Here is a 25,474-nt window from a genome sequence, read left to right as displayed (position 1 = left end):
TAGTAGCAAACCTACAATAACTATTTACACTGTAGCTCCCTAGTAGTTAATATACAAAGTACAGTACTCACAATTTTCTAACTACTATTCTCAGTTATAATATGTAGCTACAATTCTTCATCCATTACAAGCCACCTAATTTCCAAGCAACACAATAAACCAAACTACACCTTCAAGCCAAGCCACACCAATGCAAAGGTGCATTATGTACTTTTGTCAACCAATCAGGCCACACTACAATTTGCATATTTACCACGACTAGGTAGTTTTATGTTTAAAGTGATACAATTCTTCTCTCTCTGCAATTTGGAATATTCTCTCAGATAGAGCTGAACCTGACACTTTCTCCCTGTTGCCTGTCACCGTGTCACTTTCTCTCTGCAATGGACCAATTGTTTCCTTGACTTTTTTCTTGTTTTAATATGTTAGAAGAAGCTATTTTTGTTACTTTTTACTCTTGTTGCAAGCCTTTGTTCATTGTGAGCTTTAGCTTTCCTCACTTCATCTTTGCAGGTTCAGGCTATTTGATGATATTCTGCCTTAGTTATTTCCCCTTCTTTCCACTTTTAATACTTGTCCTTTTTGTCTTTCAATTCGTCAGAAAGTTCTTTATGCAGCCATGCTGGTTTCTTTTGTGACCTATTATTTTTCTTCTTCATTGGTATTGAACTAGTCTGGGCTTTTATAATCTCACTTTTCAAATTTTTCAAAACTTCTTGAGTTATTTTCCTTTTGAGGGTTCTCATCCATGGAATCTTTCCCAAGTTCTCTCTTAGTTTATTGAAATTAGCTCTCTTAAAATCCAAGACTCTAGTTTGACTTTGTTCTACTGCTTGTGTTTGCATAATGTTGAATTCCAATATTGCATGATCACTTGCCCCCAAGGTTCCTGTAGTTTCAACACCTTCTATCATTTCATCTCTGTTAGTGAGATGAATCCCCTTGTTCCTTTCTCTACTTTTTGGGTAACAACGTTGCCTTCTAGGTTTGTTAGGAACCTGTTGGATCTTCCACTTGGTGCAGAGTTTGTCTCCCAGTTGATGTCAGGGTAAATAAAATCCTCCATTACTATTGTGATGTGCTTCCTACATACCTTAGCTAGCTAACTAGCAAAAAATTCATCTACTTCTGTTTGGTTGGGTGGCCTATAGCATAGACCTATGGCAATGTAATTTCCCCCACCCCCTTTAATATTGACCCAAAGAGGTATTATATCAGGAGTAGGATTAATATGGGATAATAATTAGCACTAATTATGTTAGACATCATAAGGAAAGAAAGAGTTAAAATGAATAGATTAGGGAAGATTATCACACTGAGTTTGATAGTGGAATATATTTAGAATTAGGGATAATATATAGATTAGGGAAATATATAGATTAGGGAAGATTCTGGCACTGCACTCAGTAGTGAAAATAATTAGAATAGGGAAGATTATTGCACTGATATGACAGTGACACACAGAATAGGTAAGATAATTACACTAGGATTGGCAGTGGAATTTATAGATTAGGGAAGTCTGTCACACTAAGAATGGCACTGAAAAATATCTAGATTAGGGAAGAATATTAATATTTTGGTCTTTTTTAAAATGGAAGATTCTTTTTGCACAAAATAATGGAATAATAATGATTTATATTTATTTTGATCTATTAATTAGAAACGGTATACTGATATAATGAAAGAAATGAAAGAAATGAATTGAGTAGGAAATACATTTTAAAATCTCTAACAACAACCCTTCCTCCTATGTATAGATTAAAATACGATATGAATAGTGCTTCTTTTCCCCCCTTTTTTTTCTTTTTTCTTCCCCCCCCTTTCCTTCTTGGGTTTTTAAAGAGAAGTAAGTTCAGATATTTCTATTGTTAAGGGAAGTTACGATAAAATGAGGGTTTTTTCAAATGAAATTAGGAATGTGTTTACTAAGACTGAAGCACGATGGCACTTATGAAAAGTAGCAAATAGCCAAGAAAAATTTAGATAGCTATAGCACATTATTTTTTTTATTTTTTTTAAGAAAAAAAATATTTACAATTATAATACAGAAAGGAAAAAAAAGACAATACAAAACACAATACATCAAAAACACATATTAAAATGTAGGCGAGTACAGGACCAGTCTATGTATTCTTCCAAAACTGTGAATATTTTCTTTAGCCCAGTTATAGTTATTGTCAGAAATCAATTTTTCTCTTTTAGACAACACAAAAAATAGAAGCAAAACATATAAGTAACATGGAAAACAAATAATAGTCTAAGTTGATAGTTCATAACTTTATCTTATTTGCTCTATTAAGCTTTCATCAGGTATATACTGTGTTTCCCCGATAGTAAGACCCCCCCGATTGTAAGACATATGGGGGGTTTCAGGGGGGTTGGCTAATATAAGCCATACCCCGAAAGTAAGACATATGTCTTACTTTCGGGGAAACACGGTACTAAAAGAGAGGGAGGCATCGGAGCAGTTCTTGGCGCTGGCGAGGGAGCTTCGAGCCCAGGAGAGTCTCCCAAACCCGGCGCGGATAAGGACTCCTCGGCCGGCGGAGAAAGCACGGCGGCGGCGGCAGGCTCCGGAGAAGAAAGAAGCGGCGGATAGCTGGCGAGGCGCCGGCTAGAGGGCTGGACCCCGCCGCTTTGCCGCCGCTCTCGCCGCCGGCTTTGCTCTCCCCGCCGCGCCTGGGGCTGCCTGCCTGCCTGCTGCCGTAGCTGGGCTGGGCGCGGGGCATCCTCGGCGTTGGGCAGCAGGCAGGCAGGCAGCCCCAGGCGCGGCGGGGAGAGCAAAGCCGGCAGCGAGAGCGGCGGCAAAGCGGCGGGGTCCAGCCCTCTAGCTGGGCGCCCCCAGGACGCGCATCACGGACCGGCCCCGCCGCGGCGCAGGAGGGATGGAGGCCGGGCCCGACGGGCAGCCGCGCCTGCCGCGCAATGCTGCCTAACGCCACCCGCCCGGAGGAGAAGAGGCCTCGCCCGGGCCGAAGCCCGAAGATGAGCCGCAGCCTCCGGAGCCGGCCAGCCGGGCGCCCCCAGGACGCGCATCGTGGACCGGCCCCACCGCGGCGCAGGAGGGATGGAGGCCGGGCCCAACGGGCAGGCCCCGCCCCGCCCGCCCGGAGGAGAAGAGGCCTCGCCCGGGCTGAAGCCCGAAGACGAGCCGCAGCCTCCGGAGCCGGCCAGCCGGGCGCCCCCAGGACGCGCATCGCGGACCGGCCCCGCCGCAGGAGGGATGGAGGCCGGGCCTGACGGGCAGCCGCGCCTGCCACGCAACGCCGCCTAATGCCGCCCGCCCGGAAGAGAAGAGGCCTCGCCCGGGCCGAAGCCCGAAGACGAGCCGCAGCCTCCGGAGCCGGCCAGCCGGGCGCCCCAGGACGAGCATCGTGGACTGGCCCTGCCGCGGCGCAGGAGGGATGGAGGCCGGGCCCAACGGGCAGGCCCCGCCCCGCCCACCCGGAGGAGAAGAGGCCTCGCCCGGGCCGAAGCCTGAAGACGAGCAACCCCCGGTGCCCGGGACAATATAAGACATACCCCCAAAGTAAGACACAGTGGGGCTTTTGGGGGTAAAAAGATAGTAAGACACTGCCTTACTATCGGGGAAACACGGTAATTTTTTTTACATACTTAAGTGTTCACAATGTACTTAGCATATTTTTTCTATTTTCTAACCAGTGGTAGAGTAAATTCCAGCAATCATAAAATTGTGATTCTTCTTTGTCTTTGATTTTAAGGGTCAATTTAGACATTTCTGCGCATTGAGTGATTTTTTTCTAATACTAACTCTTCTTATGGGATTTCTTCTTTTTTCCATGTTTGGGCAAAAGCTAGTCTTGCCATAATAGTGATATGAATAATCAAATAAATGTAATTTTGATTAAACTGTTGGTGAATAATCCCTAATAAGAAGCATTGTGGAGTTTTTTCTAGATTTATCTCTAATATTTCATCAATCCACGTCCCAATTTTTTCCCAGAAAATCTGGGCTTTTTTACACTGCCACCATATGTGGTAGTATGATCCGTATTCTTTTTGACACTTCCAGCAAAGGGGTGATAATTTTTTGTTGATTTTTGCTAGTTTAGCTGGCATAATGTGCCATCTGTAGAACATTTTGATTAGATTTTCTTTATAGGATGTTGCCAAAGTTAATCTGTAGTTCCTACTCTATAGCAGTTGCCATTCTTCCATTTTTATCTCTGATTTAAAGTTAGAGTTCCATTTATGCATATTGGTTTTTATTTTGGGTAAATTTGTTTTGTTATTTAATAGACAGCAGTATAATTTTTTTTATTAATTTGTCTTGTGCCCCTAGTAGAACTTTATCTAAGGGTTTTTCTTTCTCTATTCCTGTTGAGTTTTTATCTTTAACAATTCTTGATTGAATTTGCAAATATTCCCACCATTCTGTATTGAAACCCTCATCTGCCATTCCTTGCTTTGTTTTTATTTCTCCGTTTGTTTTGATTATATCTTTATATCTAATTATACTAATTTTTATTTTTAAGTTCGGGTGAACGTGAGCCTCTAGAGGTGCATACCAAGTCGGTATACCCTTGTAGAATTGATTTTTAATTTTCAGCCAAGTTATAAGCAAGGATTTTCTTATAAGATGATTTTTAAAATATTTATGGATTTTTGTTTTGTTTTCCTATAGGTAAAAATACCAACCGAATTGGAGGTCATGTCCTTCTAGAGTTAGTAGACGTTTATTAGATAGTTGTGTCCAGTCTTGAATCCAGGCAAGAGATGAGGTGTGATAATAGTCTTCCCAATTTGGTATTGCCAATCATCCATCCTCTTTTTTATCTAACATATATTTTAAGCGTATCCTGGGGCATTTATTTTGCCAAATGAATTTGTTTGTTATGTTTTTTATTTTTTTGAAAAAATCTTGAGTTAAATAGATAGGAATTGTTTGGAAGAGGAAGTTTATTTTTGGTAGAATGTTCATTTTAATTGTTGCTATTCTTCCAAGAAAAGAAATTTGCAATTTATCCCATTTCTCTATATCTTTTTAAATTTTGATTGCCAATTTGTCATAATTGTCCTCTTTCAAGCTTGAGGTCTTCGCCGTTATGTTTATCCCTAAGTATTTAATCTTGGTCCGGATTTCATTGGGTCTTCTAGTATAAACACCAGATCGTCGGCGAAGGCCTAGAGTTTATAAATTTCCTTTTTATATCTTAGCCCAGTTATTTCTTCGTTGTTTCTAATTATTCTAGTTAAGACTTCTAGAGTCAAGATAAAAAGGAAGGGTGATAATGGACAACCTTGTCTTGTGCCTTTTTGAATGTTAATTTTTGTCGAAGCATCATAATTTATTATAATGTGGGCGTATTGTTCTGAATAAATTGCTTTAATTGCATTTATAAATTTTGTACCAAAATCCATAAATTCTAATTGTTTCACCATAAATTTCCAAGAAACATTATCACATGCCTTCTGTCCATCTAAAAAAATTAGGGCTATTTGTTTTTCATTGTGAAGTTCATAATATTCCAAAATATTTAGGATAATTCTTATATTGTTTTTTAATTGTCTACCTGGGAGAAATCCATTCTGATCTGAATGAATGAATTGATTTAAATAAATTTTAAGTCTGTTAGCGAGAATAGAACTAAAAATTTTGTAATCCACATTTAGAAGGGAGATGGGATGATAGTTAGCAGTATCGGTTTAATCAGTATCTTTTTTTGCTATTAACAATAGATTAGCATCTTTCCATGAAGATGGAATTTTTCCTTCCTCCAGAACTTCATTATAAAGCTCTAAGAGAGATTCTACGGCTTCTTTTGGAAGAACTTTATACAATTCGTTTGGAAGGCCATCTGGGCCAGGTGCCTTGTTATTTTTTAGCCTTTTAATTGATTCTTCTAATTCTGTCATAATCTTTTTATTTAGTAGCATTTTTGTTTCCGTTGGAATTTTAGGGAGGTTTGCTCATGTAAATATATCCTGTATCATTAAATCCCGAGTCTCATCATTTGGATCTTGATTTTCGTACAATTTGCAATCTGTTTCCCCCCCCCAAATCATGGCAAATCTCTCCGTCTTCCGATTTAAGGCAATTAATCATTTTTTTTCCTTTTTGTTGTTTAAGCTTATTTGCTAGCCATTTGCTGGGTTTATTTGCATTTTCAAAATAGTATTGTTTACTGTTTTTAATGTGTTGTGCTAATTTATCATTTTCAATCAAATTTAGCTTACGTTTAATTAAAAGCATCTGATGCTTTAGTTCAGAATTTTGAGGATGTTTTTGGAGTTTGCCTTCAATTTTCTTGTAATCGTCTTCCAATTTATCATTTTCTATGTTCTTCTTTTTATATTCTTTAGCCATATAGGATATTGTGTACCTCTAGTTACCGCTTTTGATGTATCCCATAAGTTTTGGAGGTTAGTATGTTCTTTAATGTTTTCTTGAAAATAAAATTTTAGTTCTTTTCCTAATTTTTGTTTGAAGGTTTCTTGTTTTAAAATTGACTTTTTGCATGTCCATCTACTTATCGACTTTTTGCCTTTCCAGGATAGTTTTAATGTGTTATGGTCTGAAGCAAGATTAGTTTCTATCTCTATATTAACTATTTGAGTATTTATTTCTGTTGTGGTCCAGAACATATCTAGCATTGGCCAAGATTTTTGACTATTAGAATAGTAAGTAAATTTTTTGGTTTGGGGGTTCCTCTCTCTCCAAGGGTCTTTTAGCTTAAATTCTTTAATTATTTCAAAAAAAGCTTTTGGTAAGATTTTTTTCTTTTGTTTTTGTAGTCCCCCATTTTTGTAGTCCTATTCTCTACTAATTATTCCATTGAAGTCTCCCATCAGACATACATTTTCTTTTGTAAATTACATTTGTTATGTAATTTTTATACAAATTTTCTTGGGCTTCATTGGGTGCATATATATTAACCAAGGTTATTGCCTCTTGATTTTTTTGAATTTCTACAATTAGTATTCTCTCCTCTAAATCTTTATATTTTAGAATTGCCTTGATATTTATATTTATGTAAAAAATTACTCCTCTTTTTTTCTTGTACTAGTGAAACAAATAAATTGCCCAATTTATCTTTTTTTAGAAGGTGTTTAAATTTTTCTTTAATATGGACCTCCTGTAAGGCAATTATATGTACCGTAGATACTCGAGTATAAGCCGACCCGAGTATAAGCCGAGGCACCAATTTTTGCCACAAAAACTGGGAAAACGTATTGACCCGAGTATAAGCCGAGGTTAGAAAATGCAGTGGCTACTGGTAACTTATAAAAATGGAAAACAATAAAATTACATTAATTGAGACATGTTTTAGAATATTTATTTTAAAGAAAACCAGTAAACTAGCTCTGTAAATTTAAAAGAGGGTAAACAAATTAACAATATTAACAATAAATTAAAAAGTAAAAAAAGTAGCTCGATCAGCAACAAAGCTAAAACCTAAGAGTTAAAATCCTTCAAAACTGGATTCCTTCTCATCATTAATTGGATTTACATTATTGTTCTGTTTTTATATATGCTGTGAGCCACCCTGAGTCCTTGGAGAGGGATGGCATACAAATCCAATTAAATAAACAAACAAACAAACAAACAAACAAATAAGTGTATCCAAAGAAGAGCTTCAGCATTAGCTGCTGTGAGGTTATCAGCATAGAAAACCAAATAGATAGATAGATAGATAGATAGATAGATAGATAGATAGATAGATAGATAGATAGATAGAAAAATAGATAGATAGAAAGATAGAAAAATAGATAGATAGATAGATAGATAGATAGAAATAGATACAGATAGATAGATAGATAGACAGACAGACAGACAGACAGACAGACAGACAGACAGACAGATATAGATAGAAAGATAGACAGACAGACAGACAGATAGAAAAATAGATAGATAGGTAGATAGATAGAAAAATAGATAGATAGAAAGATAGACAGATAGAAAAAGAATTCCTGTCTAGCTCTGCCTCATAACACATTATTAGATCCTATCCAAGCAAGGACAGCAACTACCACAAAATACCATTTTTTAAACAGTTTAAATCCTTTCAAAGGAGGGGGAGGAGAATCTGACAGCAGGGGGCCTTTAGTTACTGTAAACCTGTTGACAAATACACACAGGGAGTAAAAAAAAAAAGCCTCTGGGTTTCAGCAAGAGGTAGCTGGCTTTTTTCACGGTGGGGGGGAGAGGGGGCATACACACACACACACACACACACACACACGACCTCACCGGCTTCCCATTGCTTTCCCCCCCTCTCGGTTGGAGCAAATGGCTGCCTCCTTTGCTTTAGCCAGGGAGAGGAACTACGGTGTGCGAGAGGGGACAAAAGCTGGTGCCTCCTCGCTCTGGCTCAAGCAATGGCGCCCTCGTGTGGTGACTTTGTCAATGACCCGAGTATAAGCCGAGGTTGTGTTTTTCAGCCCATTTTTTGGGCTGAAAAACTCGGCTTATACTCGAGTATATACGGTAAGTTGTTTTTAGTTAATTTATTGAGGAATTTGTTTCTTTTTTAGGAGCATTTAACCCATTAACATTTGCCAAGTATATTTCCATCCCTAAGATAGTTCCTACAAGGTTGTTTTACTTGTACTTAGGTTTAGTTGCTCTAGTACTTCGCAGTTCTTTAGGCTCTACTAAATATCCAGTCCTTTCATCTGCTTCCCTTATCTTATCCACTATCTCTTGTTGTCGTTTCCATTCCCGGTCTTCTGTTCTATCTATCTGTCTTGGTCCATCTCTAGCATCATTTAGAATTTTGTTTTCTGGAGGTTGTTCTTTGTTAAAATTTTGCTCAAAAAATTCTTCTGCTTTGGCTATGGTATCTATTTTTATTCTTTTTTCTAACTAACCATCTAAAGTTGGTGTTATGCCTGGTTAGTTTAGAGGTCAAAAAGGAGTAAGGCTTGCGCAAGTCTCTGACTTTTTTTGGCACCTGTTTAAGAATTACTAATTGCCTTCCCTTATGTTCTATGGGGTCTTCCCTTGCTTTGTGAAGTATTTCGTCTCCCACTGATTTTTTAACGAGTTTTATGTGGACCTCTTTGGGCAGGTTGCGACGTCTCGCGTAGTTGGTGTTAATTCAGTAGACCTCATCAAGTTCATTAAGCATAACCTCTTTCTCTGTACCCAAGGCTTTGGAAAGAATGTCAGCCATAGTGTCGGGCAAGTCCTCATTTCTTTCCTCTATCAGATTCTGAAAGTGGAGAAAGTGGTTTGCTTTTTCGGATTTTAGCTTGATCACTGACAATTCCAGCTCTTTATTTGCCTGCATTAATCTCTCATTCATTTCTTCCATATATCTATGATCTTGAACTATTCTGTCCTCTAAATCTTGTATTTTTTGCTCGTGTTTTAATATTTGCTGTTGAAAAATTTCGTGTTTCTTGTCCATATTTTGAATTCTTTCTTTTAACTTGCTTGTATCGTTCTTGACCTCCCCTAATTGTTTTTTAATATCATCGTGATTTTTGGACATCATATCTTCAATTTGTAACATCATACTCTGTAGGTCCTTGAATGAATTTGATCTTTCCTTGGGAAGCATATCCTCAAGAGATCTCGGAGAGGAAGGCTCGGAATGGTGGAAGTAGAGTGGTTAATCAGTCTTCTCCCAGATCCGAGTCTAGTTAGATTAGAAAGACTCGTCATTATTAAGATTTCCCACCAGGAGTCCAACTTAGTAACACCTTTTTTGTTTCCTTCCACTCTTAATAATATTGTGCTTAATTCAGACCTAAACAGGTTTTGAGGGTCTTATAGCAAAATTTTCTTGAGATTTTCTTCTCTCTAGATTTAATTTCCCCCCCTTTTTTTCTAACTTTGTTTTCCAAACTCAGGAATTTTTGCCAAACAAAGCCTAAATTAATATCTGAGTATTATAAGATAAATCTATATTGTCAATGCAATATTCCTACAAAGATACAAATGGATCAGTTATAACATTGAAAAAAATATATACATTCAATTCTGTGGAGTTCATTGATTGTAAGTGTTTGAAACTCGATAAATGTAAGTAACCAAGATTTTACAATTCATCCAAAAACAAAGGAAAAAAAGCAAAAACAAAAGATCAGTCATAAATAATTCCCAGCAATAATAGTACTAGAATTTCTACATAAATAGATCAGATCATAAATCTTAATAACTTTATGTAGTTAAATAATAACAAAGAAGGGTATTGAAAATTATATTGGACTGTGTAAATATGTAAATATAAGTTTAACTAGGTGGAAATATTTATATTATACAATACAATTAATTACTGTTATTTAATTTATTAAATGTTATAAAATTTAATAACTTCACTGACTGTATATTTCAGTAGACATAGAAACTTAATTAATTATTTGGTGATTATTTGGTACTAATTAATTATTTGGTACTAATTAATTATATATATTGGCAATTCATCAGACAAAAAAAGAGAAATCAAGTATTAAAGAGGTATAATTAATATTAGGCACAGTTCATTAATATATCAGTTCATCAGTTCCTTTATATTGTAATAGAAAATTAAATTGAAGTTGAATTAGTAGAAGGTAGTTCTCCCCTCTGGCTACAGGAAAGAAAAGGTGCCTCCTTCACAAAAGGATTTTTTAAATGTCTGCTTCTGTAAATGAGCTCAACTCTCACAGACAATGTTCATGTGGAGTATCCAAATTGGTTATAGAATTCTAAGAGGTAGCTGAGAATAAACCTTGCAGATTATTGTTCAATGATTTAACAATCCAGCAATTTAAATTTTATGACATTGCAGCTAATGAAAATAGACTGAATAGAAAGCTAAGTAAAAAGTTCCACTTCCGTTGATCTTGTCAATTACGAGGAGAACAAATGGTGACTGCATTTTTCCCTTAGTCACTTCCTCACTTTTATGATGCAACAGGAAATAAACGACCCAGTGTTCTAATTTGATTAGATAATTTTCCTTCTTTTTCTTTTACTTTTGGGGGGGTATCCCGAAAATCCGTCTATGCCAATAGATCGCTAATTAAGGTAGTAAAATTTCTCTCAATCATGAACGTCTTGCCGCTAGTTGAGGGGGGAGGGTCACAGCTCCCACCCTCCTTCTTGCTTCACAGTTCTTTAATAATATTTATAAATCTGCCGATCGGGTGCAACCCCCAAGACACTCACCGCCGAAATCACAAACAAAAGCAAACAAATCAAAATCCTGATAAGTATTTACACAACTCTGGTCTGTACAATCGCCTTGCCAGTTTTGGTTTAGTATTCTCCAGCCGGGAGTACCTCAGGCCGCCATACTGCTCCTGATTTTAAGTGCACGATCTTCTACTGGGAAATTTCTGATCCACTGTTTTGGGCCGCTGCCCCCCCAAAAAATGGCTAGCAGGACTCCCCACTCGTCAGATACCTTCCCATTTAATCTGTGGTCGAAGAAAGACTGATTGAGTGCCTCAAAAGTGGTGATACATCTGGAGCTTTGCTCCCCACTGACCACTCGGCTCCATGGCTGGCCCCACCTCCAGCTATAGCACTTTAAATACAAATGAAAGCAAAGAACAATATCTAAAATCTGGATGCTAGTATTTGGAAAGGAGGTAGCACAGGATGAATGATATATGCCAGAATAAATTGGATAAATAATTAGAAAAATTTGATTAATTTGACTAAGAATTTGGCATTTGATATTGTATTGTATTATATTTTAATTTGAGGTATGTAATTTGGAATCTCTGTAAGGTGTGAAAAATAATAAAAAAATTATACCCCACCCCACCCCCAAAATATTGACCCAAATCCATTCAAAATGATTTTCATTATTGTTGTGCTCTATTTCTGTAGAGGTGTAGTTATTTGTTATATATAGTACAACTCCACCTTCTCTTTTATTTGGTCTTAAAAAAATAATAATTTAGCTATATATTCCATTTGTCAGTTTCATTCCGTTTCAGTTGCCTGTGGATGACGCAACTGCTGAGGCCCAGACTATAGTCACACCTTGGGGGGCATTTAAATGTTGCTGCCTCTAATTTGGGGTAAATGTGGCCCCTGGCCTATTTCAAAATCTGATGGAGCATTTGCTCTATGGCCTGCCTCTTGCCATTCCTTATTTTGATGATGTCTTGATCTCAGCAAATTTTTCACCAGATCTTGTTGCACGCGTTAAGGGAGTACTTCTTTGATTTCACCAGGTGGGCCTTAAATTGAAATGCAAACAAATTTTTTGGGTATTCTATTGATTCTAAAGGTATTCATCCCACCCCTTTGAAAGTGGAGGCTATTAAATGAGCACACCCACCGGCCAATAAGGCCAAACTTCAGGCTTTTGGGGGCTTTCTAAACTTTTATTCAGGCTTTTTGTCCCATAAGGCATCCTTGGTGGAACCCTTGCCTAGGCTCCTGGACTCTAAGGTTTGCATGGTCTTGGAGCCCTGAGGCATAAGTTTCATTTGATTCAGTCAAAAGTCTGTTGTCCTTGGAGGCTGTTTTGGTCCAATATGACCAAGAAGTGCTCCTTACGCTGGCGGTGGATGCTTCGCTGTACGGTGTTGGAGCTGTCCTTTGTCACCTGCTATCTAGTGGTTGAGAAGCTCCCATAGCATACTTCTCGTGTACTCTTTCATGAGACAGACAGACCCCCCCAATTTATTTCACCTCATATGTCCCGCTGGGCTGAGTTTATTTCAGCCTATTCTTATCAGAGCAGGTATCCTCTTCATATTGCTGTATCTGACTCCTCTCCAGCATCTGAAGTGCTGCTGGTTGAGGAGTTGGTGGGGTGCTGTGTCTGCTTCTGACATAGACGGCCATTCCGCAAAACCAGGTTCTGGACTGGGTACGGAGGGGTTGGCCCAAGGAACCCCAGGATACTGTATATAATGCTTATAAAACATGTCAGATGGATGGGCCTTTGTTTCTATAGGGCAGCAGGGAAAAAAAGGAGAGCCAATACCGCAGCCAAATACCGCCTTTGCTGCCACTCTCTCCAACTCGGGTGTTTGCTGAGTTGGTGTCCCAGCCTGTTGCCTTTGGCACAGCAGATGATGAGCCGCGCTAAGGGCCATTCGGAAGGGAAGTTCACGTCAGTGGCAGCATGGAACTCAGTGCTGGGCCGGATTGGGCCAAAGTCACAGTTTATTTGAGAAGCAGGAAAGAGCAAGTTTGCGAAGCGTGAGGCAGTGTCAGTTGCAGCCTTGATTATGTTGCCTGGATGGTTCGGCAGCATGGCAGCATCTCAGAAAATGATGTGACTGTGACAAAAATAGACAGTGACAATAGAATAGAAGTTTTTTGTCAGATACAGTCACATCATTTGCACGAGCATTAGCGAGCAAGGCAATGGACAGAAGCTTGCCGACTGGAGGGCTTCTGTATTTGGCATGCGAGGCAGCAGAGTGCGGCCCTGCTATGAGGGAAGCGGCCCTGAGCACTGCTAGCCACTTGTTGGAATGTGGAGGAGTCGGGATTTCCTCCCCCCTCCCCCCATGCCATTCTCGCAGCTGCAACAGGGATAGTTCCAAGTAGATCCTTGCCTGAGCTCCCTGCCCACCTGCCCTTCCCCCTGTGTTGGACGCCAAGGGAGTTCCTCTCTTCCAATGTGGTAGAATGCAGCTGGGATGAAATGCAGACCCCAAACTCCCTGCTTGACCTGGGAAGGCGGTTTTCTTTTTCCTTTCGGGCTCTCCTCAGAGTGTGGCCAAGTAGTGGTGGGAGGAGAAAAAAATGGGAGGCCCCCGACTTCTGCTGATATACCTCACCCGGGAAGAAAATAATAATAATAATAATAAATAATTTATTAGATTTGTATGCCGCCCCTCTCCGAAGACTCAGGGCGGCTCACAACAACAATAAAAAACAATATTATACTGGCACAAATTTAATATTAAAAAAAACCCTATCATAATTAAAAACCACACAGCACATACATACCAAACATAAATTATAATAAGCCTGGGGGAAAGGTGTCTCAAATCCCCCATGCCTGGCGGTATAGGTGGGTCTTAAGTAGTTTACGGAAGACAAGGAGGGTAGGAGCAGTTCTAATCTCTGGGGGGAGTTGATTCCAGAGGGCCAGGGCCGCCACAGAGAAGGCTCTTCCCCTGGGGCCCGCTAGATGACATTGTTTAGTCGACAGGACCCTGTGGGACCTTATCGGCCGCTGGGATTCGTGCGGTAGCAGGCGGTTCTGGAGGTACTCTGGTCCAATGCCATGTAGGGCTTTAAAGGTCATGACCAACACTTTGAATTGTGACCGGAAACTGATCGGCAGCCAATGCAGGCCACGGAGTGTTGTAGATACGTGGGCGAATCTGGGAAGCCCCACGATGGCTCTCGCAGCCGCGTTCTGCACGATCTGGAGTTTCCGAACACTTTTCAAAGGTAGCCCCATGTAGAGAGCATTGCAGTAATCGAACCTCGAGGTGATAAGGGCATTAGTGACTGTGAGCAATGACTCCCTGTCCAAATAGGGCCGCAACTGGTGCACCAATGCAGGCTAAAAAATACAAGCCCGGTCAGGTAAGTCCTGGGAGCCTCGCCTTGAGGGGGGACTATGGGGAGTGGGAGGGTAGAAGAGAGAGAATATTGGAACTTGACTAATCCACGTCTGAGTGAGCCCGACACTCGCCTCGGTTTGTGCGGTAGAGAGAGCTCGCGAATGGGTGGAGGAAAGAAATGTCGGGGGTCAGGAGGAAACCTCAACTATCCCGCTCCCCCCAAAAAGTGAAAAGCCTTTCTTTCACCCACATCCCTGGCAGCACCCTTCCTTTCCCTCTGCAAACAAGGCTGGTGTACTCAAGAAGCTTTACTTGATTTTCCATAGTCTTACATTTAAAATGACATATAAATCATTCTATTGAATGAGGTGAAAAATGTGGATCCCTGCCCAGTGTTTTTAAAAAGTTATTGCTATTCAGATGTTATATCTAAAATTAAGGGAAAGCTTTATTTAGCAATCATATGGTGCAAAAAATGCTCATTGAACATGATTTTGAATTAATTTTTGACTCATTCTGTTGCAGTTGTCCTCCCCTTGTCAGTGGGCTATGTTCCCTCTAACACACGCAGCATGCTGGGGCGCGGGGAAAAACTAAGCTCAGCCCAGAGTTTTCCATGCCAGCGTGATGGAGTCGGCGCCCTGTGGGCTCTAAGCCTTGCCCAGCTTCTCCGGCTCTGTCGTTGCGTGCTGCTTCCCCGGCGTCCTTGAGGTCAGCAGGCCACTCTGCCCCGGGGGGGGCATACAAGCCCCTTGCCTCCACCTCCTCCTCTTCTACCGCAACGCTGCCTGAGCCCGTTTACAAGGGGCTGGTGGAAGATCCGATGTCGCTTTTACTCTGTCCCCCCTAATAATAATAATAATAATAATAATAATAATAATAATAATAATAATAATAATAAAAAATTTTTTTTTATTAGATTTGTATGCCGCCCCTCTCCGAAGACTCGGGGCAGCTCACAACAATAATAAAAACAATATTATAGTAGAACAAATCTAATATTAAAAAACATATAAAACCCTATCATTATTTAAAAAACCAAACAACACATTCATACCAAACATAAAACAAAATATAAAAGAGCCTGGGGGAAAGGTGTCTCAACTCCCCCAAGCCTGGCGGTATAAGTGAGTCTTGAGTAGTTTACGTAAGACAGGGAGGGTGGGGGCAATTCTAATCTCTGGGGGGAGTTGATTCCAGAGGGCCAGGGCCACCACAGAGAAGGCTCTTCCCCTGGGGCCCGCCAAATGACATTGTTTAGTCGACAGGACCCGGAGAAGGCCAACTCTGTGGGACCTTATCGGTCACTGGGATTCGTGCGGTAGCAGGCGGTTCTGGAGGTACTCTGGTCCAATGCCATGTAGGGCTTTAAAGGTCATAACCAACACTTTGAATTGTGACCGGAAATTGATCGGCAGCCAATGCAAGCCACGGAGTGTTGTGGAAACGTGGGCGAATCTTGGAAGCCCCGTGTTGGCTCTCGCGGCTGCATTCTGCACAATCTGAAGTTTCCGAACACTTTATGTAGAGAGCGTTGCAGTAATCGAACCTCGAGGTGATGAGGGCATCAGCGACTGTGAGCAATGACTCCCTGTCCAAATAGGGCCGCAACTGGTGCATCAGGCGAACCTGGGCAAACGCACTCCTTGCCACAGCTGGAAGATGATGTTCCAATGTCCGCTGTGGACCAAGGAGGACGCCCAAGTTGCGAACCCTCTCTGAGGGTGTCAGTAGTTTCCCCAACCCAGGGTAATGGACGGACAGATGGAATTGTCCTTGGGAGGCAAGATCCACAGCCACTCCGTCTTGTCTGGGTTGAGTTTGAGTTTGTTGACACCCATCCAGGTCCCAACAGCCTCCAGCCACCGGCACATCACTTCCACTGCTTCGTTGACTGGACATGGGGTGGAAATGTATAACTGGGCATCATCGGTGTATTGATGATACCCCACCCCATGTCCTTGGATGATCTCACCCAGCGGTTTCATGTAGATATTAAATAGCAGGGGGGAGAGGACCGACCCCTGAGGCACCCCACAAAGGAGAGACCTAGAGGTCGACCTCTGACCCCCCTCTAACACCGACTGCGACCGACCGGAGAGATAGGAAGAGAACCACTGGAGAACAGTGCCTCCCACTCCCAACCCCTCCAGAAGATACCATGGTTGAGGGTATCGAAAGCTGCTGAGAGGTCAAGAAGCACCAGGACAGAGGACAGGCCCCTGTTCCGGGCCCGCCAGAGATCATCAACGTGACCAAAGCAATTTCCATGCTGTAGCCAAGCCTGAATCCAGACTGCTGAGGACCTAGATAATTGGCTTCTTCCAAGGACCGCTGGAGTTGGAGCGCCACCACCTTCTCAACAACCTTCCCCATAAAGGGAAGGTTGGAGACTGGACGGTAGTTATTAAACACGGCTGGGTCCAGGGAAGGTTTCTTGAAGAGGGGGTGCACAAGTGCCTCCTTATAAAGGGCCGGAAAGGACCCCCTCCCCAAGGAGGCATTTACAATCTCCTGGACCCAGCTCCGTGTCACCTCTCGGCTGGTCGAAACCAGCCAAGAGGGACACGGATCCAGTAAACAGGTGGCGGAACTCACAGCTCCAATGGCCTTGTCCACTTCATCAGGTGTCACCAAGTCAAAGTCCTCCCAGACTGATGGACAAAGATGTTTAGCCCCGGTCACCTCGACTGACTCATTGTTAGCCGATACTCCTATACAATTGGAGTCGAGGTCCACCCGGATCCGAGCGACTACAGCAGCGAAAAACAAGTTAAATTCCTCAGCACTACCTTGCAAGGGCTTCCCAACTCCCCCCTGATTTAGAAGGGAGCGGGTCACCCTAAACAGAGCGGCCGGGTGAGATTCCGCTGATGCAATCAAGTCGGCATGGTACGCACATCTTGCCGTCTTGAGCGCCAGTTTGTAGGTCTTAATAAAAGCTCTTACAAGTGTTTGGTTGGATTCGGACTTACTCTTTCTCCATCGCTTCTTTAGACGTCTCTTCTGGCGTTTCAACTCCCGGAGCTCCTTGTTGAACCATGAAGCTCTGTGGGGTCTAGTGCCACAGAGAGGTCGCAATGGTGCAATTCGGTGAAGAGCCTCCGCTGCAACCTTGTTCCAGGCCTCAGCAAGAGACTCTGCCGAGCTGTGGATGAGTGAATCTGGTAAAACCCCAAGTGCCCTCTGAAAGCCCTCAGGGTCTATCGGGCATCTGGGGCTGAACCTCCTAATTGGTTCCACCTCCCTGCGTGGTAGGATTGGAGCCAGGAAATCAAGCCGCAATAGAAAATGGTCTGACCATGACAAAGGCAATGCTTCTAAGCCCCTTAGTCTCAGATCATTATTCAATTACTCCGAGAGGAATATCATGTTGGGGGTGTGTCCACCCTCATGAGTCGGACTGTGAACTACTTGAATCAGGTCAATGGCTGTCATGGTGGCCATGAACTCCTGTGCTAATCCAGATTGAAGTCCCCCAGGACAATGAGTCCGGGGAACTCCACCGCCAACCCAGCCACCTCCTTGAGCAGCACAGGCAGGGCTGTTGACACACAGCTGGGAGGTAGGTACATGAGTAACAAGCCCACCTGAACCCCTAAATCCAACTTCACAAGGAGTGACTCACAATCCACAATCTCAGAGGCAACGAGTCTACGCAGGCAAAGGTTCTCCTTGGCTACAATAGCCACTCCTCCCCCCCTTCCCTGGGGTCTAGGCTGTTGCCATATCTGAAACCCGGCTGGGCATATTTCCGAGAGAGGAACTCCTCCCTCTGGGTCCAGCCAGGTTTCAATCACACATACCAGATTGGCCTCCTCATCCAGGATTAAATCCTGGATGAGGAGAGCTTTGTTTACTACCGATCTGGCATTGAGCAGCAGCAGCCTGAGCCCAGGGCCCGGATTACACTCATCACCAGGACCCGGGGTTGAGCTCACGGAACTGGAACAAGGGATTGCTATTAAGCAGCGATCTCTTTTTCCTCCAGAATGGCTAGCCCCGTGACTCCTGCCATATCTACCTCTCCCCAGCAGGACCAGAATATTCTGGCCCTCTGTCACCCTGGAGAAAGATGCCCCCATCCCTCCTGTCCCTCTACCACCAGGTAGGCTAAATTCTGCATTCAGACTATCCCCATTGTACCCATACATAGCATCCCACCCACCCCGCTCATTCATATCATATAAATTACAGTTACCATTTACCTCATCCATACCATAGTCCGACCCATCCCATCAATTCCGCAAGTTAATCCAATAATTCATTCCATTCATTTCATATATACCTTCCATCCGATCCCAAATATCCTTCGCTAAAATTACCCCCCAATAAGTTAGTTAAAAAGTATATAAAAGTTAAAATTAATTAATTAATTAAAAAAGGTTTAAAAAGGTCAATCGGTCAATTATAAAATTAAACTGAGACAATAATATAAATTAGGATCAATTAATGTAAGATCAGTTCTTAAGTAAGTAGTTCAAAATTCATCAGTCAATCAATCAATCCAGGTCAGGGTGATAATAATGTCTTTAGTAAATCCTTCTTTAAGACTGCTGTGTTATAAAGTCATCCACTAGAGGCGCAGTGTCTTCAATGTTATTCAATAGGGAATAGGAAACACAGAAGATGGATGGGAGCAGGGGGAGGGGGGGGAAGATGACAAAACAATGATCTCAACATTTGCAAATACCCCCAGTTTAATTGGCAATTCGGCAGCTCAGTTCCCATTGTCCACTCTGGAAGTAAGGGGAGAGGAGGGGGGATTCCATTGTTAAGTCTCCCCCAACTCTGCCCTCTCTGTTCTTTCAGTCCAATCCCAGCCAACGCTCCGCTCCACAGGGCAGCTCCCACTAACCTCAACCTCCTTCCTGCCTGTTCCGGCCATATGTCTCCTTCGTCCCCCTCAGCACCAGCAGCTCTCACCAACTTGCATCATACAGGGGACTGGACTGCTGCTCGTCGCCCACCAGCCGGCATCCCCAGCTCCTCCGCTCTCCGGAAACGACCTCTGGCACCGAGAGCCGACCGCTCCCACCGGCCTGCACCCTCGGCGTCCTCAGTCTCACACAGCACCAGTCACTCTCACTTCCTGTTGTCTCGCTAAGTGGGTCGGTTTGTTCCCTGGGTTGTTCTCTGCTCATTTATCTCCAGCTCACCTCTCTCCACCTCAGTGTTGGGCGTCTGGGAGCAGCCGCCATCTTCCGCTCCCCAGCTGATCAACCAGGCAATTTCTCGGGGCTATTGTCCCTGGCGCCACATAAAGCAACACAGCAGCATTCGATATTAATCCCCCAAACACAGAGGGTTGCAAAGCCAGAAGGCATCAAACAATATCTGGTCTGGATTGACTCATTTCTGATTATCTACCTTTAGCAAAAGCAATATCGGGTCTTCCACCAGCCCCTTGTAAACAGGCTCAGGCAGCAGGGCAGTGGAAGAGGAGGCGGTGGAGGCAAGGGGCTTGCACACTCCCCCCCCATGGCATAAGGCGACAGCCAGAAAAGCTGCTAACAGCAACCACCCAATCGCTGTGAAGAAGTCTCAAAAGCCTCCTGAGAGGGTTTAAAGCAGGGTCTGGAAGATTCCCCCCACCCTGCATTTTGAAAGGGAGAATCCAGCAGTCAAAAGAGATGAGAGCTGATCATTGTGAGTGCTGAGACAATGGGAGGAGTTGTGAAACTTCAGAACCGCTCCCCTTTCCATAAGAGGATCGGCCAGCGCTTTCTCCCCTCACCCAGCGGGAAGGAGAAAAAAGCCTAAGAAGTGAAAGTGCTAAATCAATTTGACTGGAAAGGAATACAGCAGAGTAAAGACCTAAGGTAAAAAACCCCTTTTTGTTTCGTGTTTAAAAGCAGAAGATTGGATCGTGAAAGTTCTAAGTGAAAGTTCTTTTTTTTCAATAAGGCGAAGGTGAAAGTTTTTTCCTGTTTGGATTCATCCGCATATAATAGCCGGATCTAACTTTTTTACTCTCATTTTTTCCATCTTGAACTTGAACTTTGGAACTTAAAAAATAATTTTTTTACTTTATGGATTAACAAAATAACTCAAATTTGATATGACTATTTAGAAAATTTAAATTGCTAAAGGAAATCAGTAGCTATGACTAGAATTTGTTTTTGATAGATTGCTAAAAACATAGTGTTCCGGGCTTAAATTCTGAAAGCCGAGGAACATACTCTTGCTGCCTTTTTTTTCCATCTTGTTTTTTTTTCACAACAATGAAATAACTCAATAACCACAAAATAAATGGAAATTAGAAGTGACTGAAACCTTTCCTTTGGACTATTTACTCCTGGATTAACCTATTTGGATTACTTGCTGAGCCTCTTTGGATTATTTGCTGACTCCTTTTGGATTATTTGCTGAGAACTTTTTAACATCTGCCTTGCTGTACGAAATTTAACCTGACTCCATCTTGGGATTTGTTTCTTTGCTCCTGCCTTGAACTTGGAAAATAAACTGACTTCATTTCAAATACAAGAAAACTACTAATTTGTCTTTCCCTTTGAACCTGAAAGTGAAATTAAACATAACTTTGTCCTTTGAGACCTGGACTTACATCCTTACTCTCTAGCAAAACTACAGGACCTATAAGAAGAACATAAGTATATAATATTGATATTGTGTTTCTTGAATAATTATTCCTTCCTTCTTGATCTCTTCCTGACTCTTTTTTTTTCTTCTGTGCACTGCTAATTCTAAAAGAAACCTGATTTGAAACATATGCATTGTTAGCAAACCTTGGTCTCCTGCTCTATTTTAATTAGTTGAATTAAAATATTACCTCCTTTTTGTTTCTTATTTCCCCTAAAACAATTTCTTCCACTCCTTTTATTAATTTTATTAATTTTCTCCCCTTTCTTCTCTCCCTCTCCTTTTTCCTTTCCATAAATTTTCTTTTTCATGCTTTCTTTTATTTTTTATGAATAGCTAATATTTTTCCTTTCTTTTACTTACTTTGTCCTCCTACTAGATTACTTATTTTTAACTCTTACTTTTTACTTATTTAAAAAAAAAAGTTTTACACCTGCTCTTCTTGGCATTGCATATTTAGAGTTTTAAAAATTATAATAATTCTGTTGGCAATTGTTGGTAACTGAATTATATTTTAAGGGTAATTGTCAAAAATAGTTTGACAGATTTGGAATTTATAGGAATTCTTTTCCTTTTACTACATACAATTGGAAATTAACTTAAACTAATTTAAATTTTAAAGAGTGGATTCAAATTAGACAATGTCAAATACTTCAACCTTTGTCAAAACGGTCAAAAAACAAACTACAGCAACAATTCCCTCTCCACAAGGGTCACCGCACCCCTCCCCGTCGCACCAGGTGTTAACCATGTCTACAAAGGACAAAGACAAAGAAAAAACAATGCAGTCCAATTTTGCAATATTACAAGAAACTTTGAACACTTTGAAGGACTTTATGTTTAAATCTCAAGAGGAAGCCACCCAACAAAGAGAGGCCATAAAAGAGGATGCAACACAACAAAGAGAAGCTATAAAAGCAGACCTGGCGGAATTTAAAATGGAGATGGCCCAACTGAAAGTTGATGTGGGTGAGATGAAAGACCAGATAAAGGAGATTCAACAAACATTACAAGAAAGTGATGACCGAGTCAAAAAAGTCGAAGAGAAATCTGACAAAAATGAAAAAAGAATGGACTACCTTGAAGGGAGAGCTGATGCAAGATACAGAAGATATGACGAATCAATCACTCAGTTGGAGATGCAACGAGCTTCGTATGGACTTCGATTTCAGAATATAAAAGAGGAAAAAGATGAAGATTTAAAAATGACTATGGCTGAAACTATTGGAGGAATACTCCAAGAGGATCCCACAGCGCTACTGAAAGAAATTGATGAAGTATACAGAATCTCAAATAGCTACATCCGTCGTCATAACCTCCCAAGAGAGATACACATTAAATTCACAAGAAAAGCTCTGCGAGATGACATACTTCACTGGTCAAGAAATGCCAAACTCCAACATCAAGGAGCTGAAATAAAAATACTAAAACAAGTTCCAAGAAGTGTCAGAGAAAGTAGAAGAGATTACCACTTTCTAACCCAAATTCTGATCAAAGAAAATATAACCTATCGTTGGCTTATCCCACAAGGTCTTTCTCTGACATGGCGCTCTACAAGATACAAATTGGAAAATGTAGAACAAGCTATGTACTTTTTTGAAAACAGTGGCATCAGCCGCCTGGACCATGCAAATCAGCAACAAGTGGTTGAACAACAACTAGTTCAACAACAACCAGGGGAAAAACTAACAACTCAGCAAGAAGAAGATCTGGGGGCTACTGCTCAGGTAATAGAGCAGGACCAAGGTGCCAGAAGAGTTCAACCTCAGCGAGAAACCAAAAAACCTATTAAATGACAACAAGTAAAGATTTAAAAATCTTTTCTGTAAACGTCAATGGACTTAATGAACCAAGGAAAAGGAAACAAATTTTCTCTAAAATTAGAAATCAAAATGCTCAAATTACAATATTACAAGAAGTGCATATTAAAAAAAATAACCAAAAATTACTGTTGAATCCAAAAATTGGAAAAATGTATGCTGCATTAGCAGATCAAAAAAAAAGAGGTGTAGTGATGTATGTTGAGAACTCTATAAATTCCAAACAAATATTTAAGGATAATGAGGGTAGAATATTGATTGTACAAGTTGATATTGAACCTAGATCTTTAGCTGTTGTCTCTATTTATGCTCCTAATGAAGATCAAATGACATTTTATAAAAATTTGCATCAAACAATAATAGACCTAGCTATTGAAAATGTATTAATAATAGGTGATTTTAATGCTATCGCGAATAGACAATTAGACCACTCAGGGGGGGGAGGTAACAATAAAAGGAAAAGAAACAAAAAGACAAGAAGGAATTTGCTACCTAGTACTTTTCAAAAAATGAAAGGGGAATTATTGTTAAATGATATTTGGAGGGAAAGATACCCCCATAAGAGACAATATACTTTTTACTCTAACCCCCACAAAATATGGACAAGAATAGACATGGTATGGGCACCAAAAACGGTTGCAGAACAAATAAGGGATGTAGAGATAGATGCTAATACGTGGGCCGATCACAATCCAATAGTGGTTTCTATGAGAATGAATAACAAACAGAATAATTGGCGGATGAATAGAATATATTGAATGATAAGAAATATAAGGATTGGATCGAAAAGGAATTAAAAATATTTTTTGAAATCAACAAAACTTCAGAAACTACCCCACTGGGATACAGCTAAAGCTTATATAAGAGGATTAACAATATCTTACACTGCAAAATATAACAAGGAAAATAAATTAAAGTATGCACAATTAGTAAATGAATTGAAACAATTAGAATTTTTATCACAGCAACACATTAAGAACAGAGACTTAAAAACAGAAATAAATGTAATTAAGCATAAAATTAGAATTATAGAACAAAACCAAATAACTGAAAAAATTAAAAGAGCAAAGCAACACTACTTTGAACATGCAAATAAACCAGGCAGATGGTTAGCATATAAACTTAGAAAACAGCGCCAATCAAAATTAATTAAAAAACTAGAAGACAAAGATGGTACAATAAAATATGATACAGAAGGAAAGGCAGACATTGTGTATAATTTTTATAAAGATCTATATGCCAAAGATAATGTTAGTGAAGATGAAGTCTTTAACTATTTACAAGCTTCAAAATTACCACAAATAACAGAAGACCAACAGGCCACCATGGATGGACCAATAACAATGGAAGAACTCCTAACAACAATTAAAAAACAGAAAAGCAACAAGGCCACAGGCCCAAACGCCATACCGGCAGAATGGTACAAGATAGAAAATGAAACAATAAGAAGCCATATGTTAGAAACCTTCAATCTATGTAGACTTGAGGGTAAAATTCCTAAATCTTGGTCAGAATCACTGACAACTTTAATACATAAACAGGGCACAGACCCAGAAAAAATTAAAAACTATAGGCCCATATCATTACTAAATGTAGATTATAAGATATTTATCGCCATTTATGCAGACAGACTCAAAAGAGTTATAAATGGAATAATACACCAAGACCAAAATGGGTTTCTACCAGGGAGACAAATTAAAAACAATCTTAGAACAGTAATAAATACATTAGAGTATTATGAACAATATCCAGGCAAGACAGCATCTTTAATGTTTCTAGACGCTCAAAAGGCCTTTGATAACATCAATTGGATATTCATAAAAATGCAACTAAATAAAATGAGATTTGGCCCAAAATTTGTTAACTTAATAGATACTATATATTCAAAACAAACAACTAACATAATATTGAACAACAATCAATTACCAACACTTGATATAAATAAGGGAGTTCGTCAAGGTTGCCCTATATCACCATTGTTATTTATCATGATTCTTGAAACTCTATTAATTAAAATAAGAGCGGATCCTAAAATAAAAGGTTTAACTGTAGGAGATGAAACTTATAAAGTCCAAGCCTTTGCAGATGACTTAACGTTCATAATTGAAGAACCGATAATAACAGTTCCTACTTTATTGCAAGCTATTGAACAATATGGAAAGGTAGCAGGTTTAAAGATAAACAAAAGCAAAACACATTTTTTGACTAAAAATATGAACAAAACACAAGAAACTAAACTAGAAAGCATCTCTGGAATAAAGACTGTAAAAAAAGTAAAATACTTAGGAATAAATTTAACAGCGAAAACAATAACATTAAAAAATGATAATTATATAAAATTATTAACAGAAATTAAAAAAGATTTAGCAATGTGGAATAATCTGAAAATATCATTCTTAGGAAGAATTGCAACAATTAAGATGAATATTTTACCCAAGGTTTTATTTCTCTTCCAGGTAATTCCAATAAATCCAGGGGGAATTTTTTTCAAAACTTTAACAAACCTAGTTAAAAAATTCATATGGCAAGGGAAAAAAGCAAGGATAAAAATGAACTGCTTAGAAGATATCAAAGAAAGAGGAGGATTTGGCCTTCCAAATTGGAAATTATAC

The 25,474-nt window shown here is 40.4% G+C and overlaps 1 protein-coding gene across 6 annotated transcripts in view; it reads left to right on the top strand.

Annotated features, from left to right (window-relative positions):
• Positions 1-25,474, top strand: part of CNKSR2 (connector enhancer of kinase suppressor of Ras 2) — a 326,584-nt gene that overhangs the window by 33,639 nt on the left and 267,471 nt on the right. The gene's annotated exons all lie outside the window — the stretch shown is intronic.

This window comes from Erythrolamprus reginae, chromosome 4, assembly GCF_031021105.1.
Source record: "Erythrolamprus reginae isolate rEryReg1 chromosome 4, rEryReg1.hap1, whole genome shotgun sequence".
Taxonomy (NCBI): domain Eukaryota; kingdom Metazoa; phylum Chordata; class Lepidosauria; order Squamata; family Dipsadidae; genus Erythrolamprus; species Erythrolamprus reginae.
The sequence above is the reverse complement of the archived record's forward strand: the minus strand, read 5'-3'. Positions and strand labels throughout refer to the sequence as shown.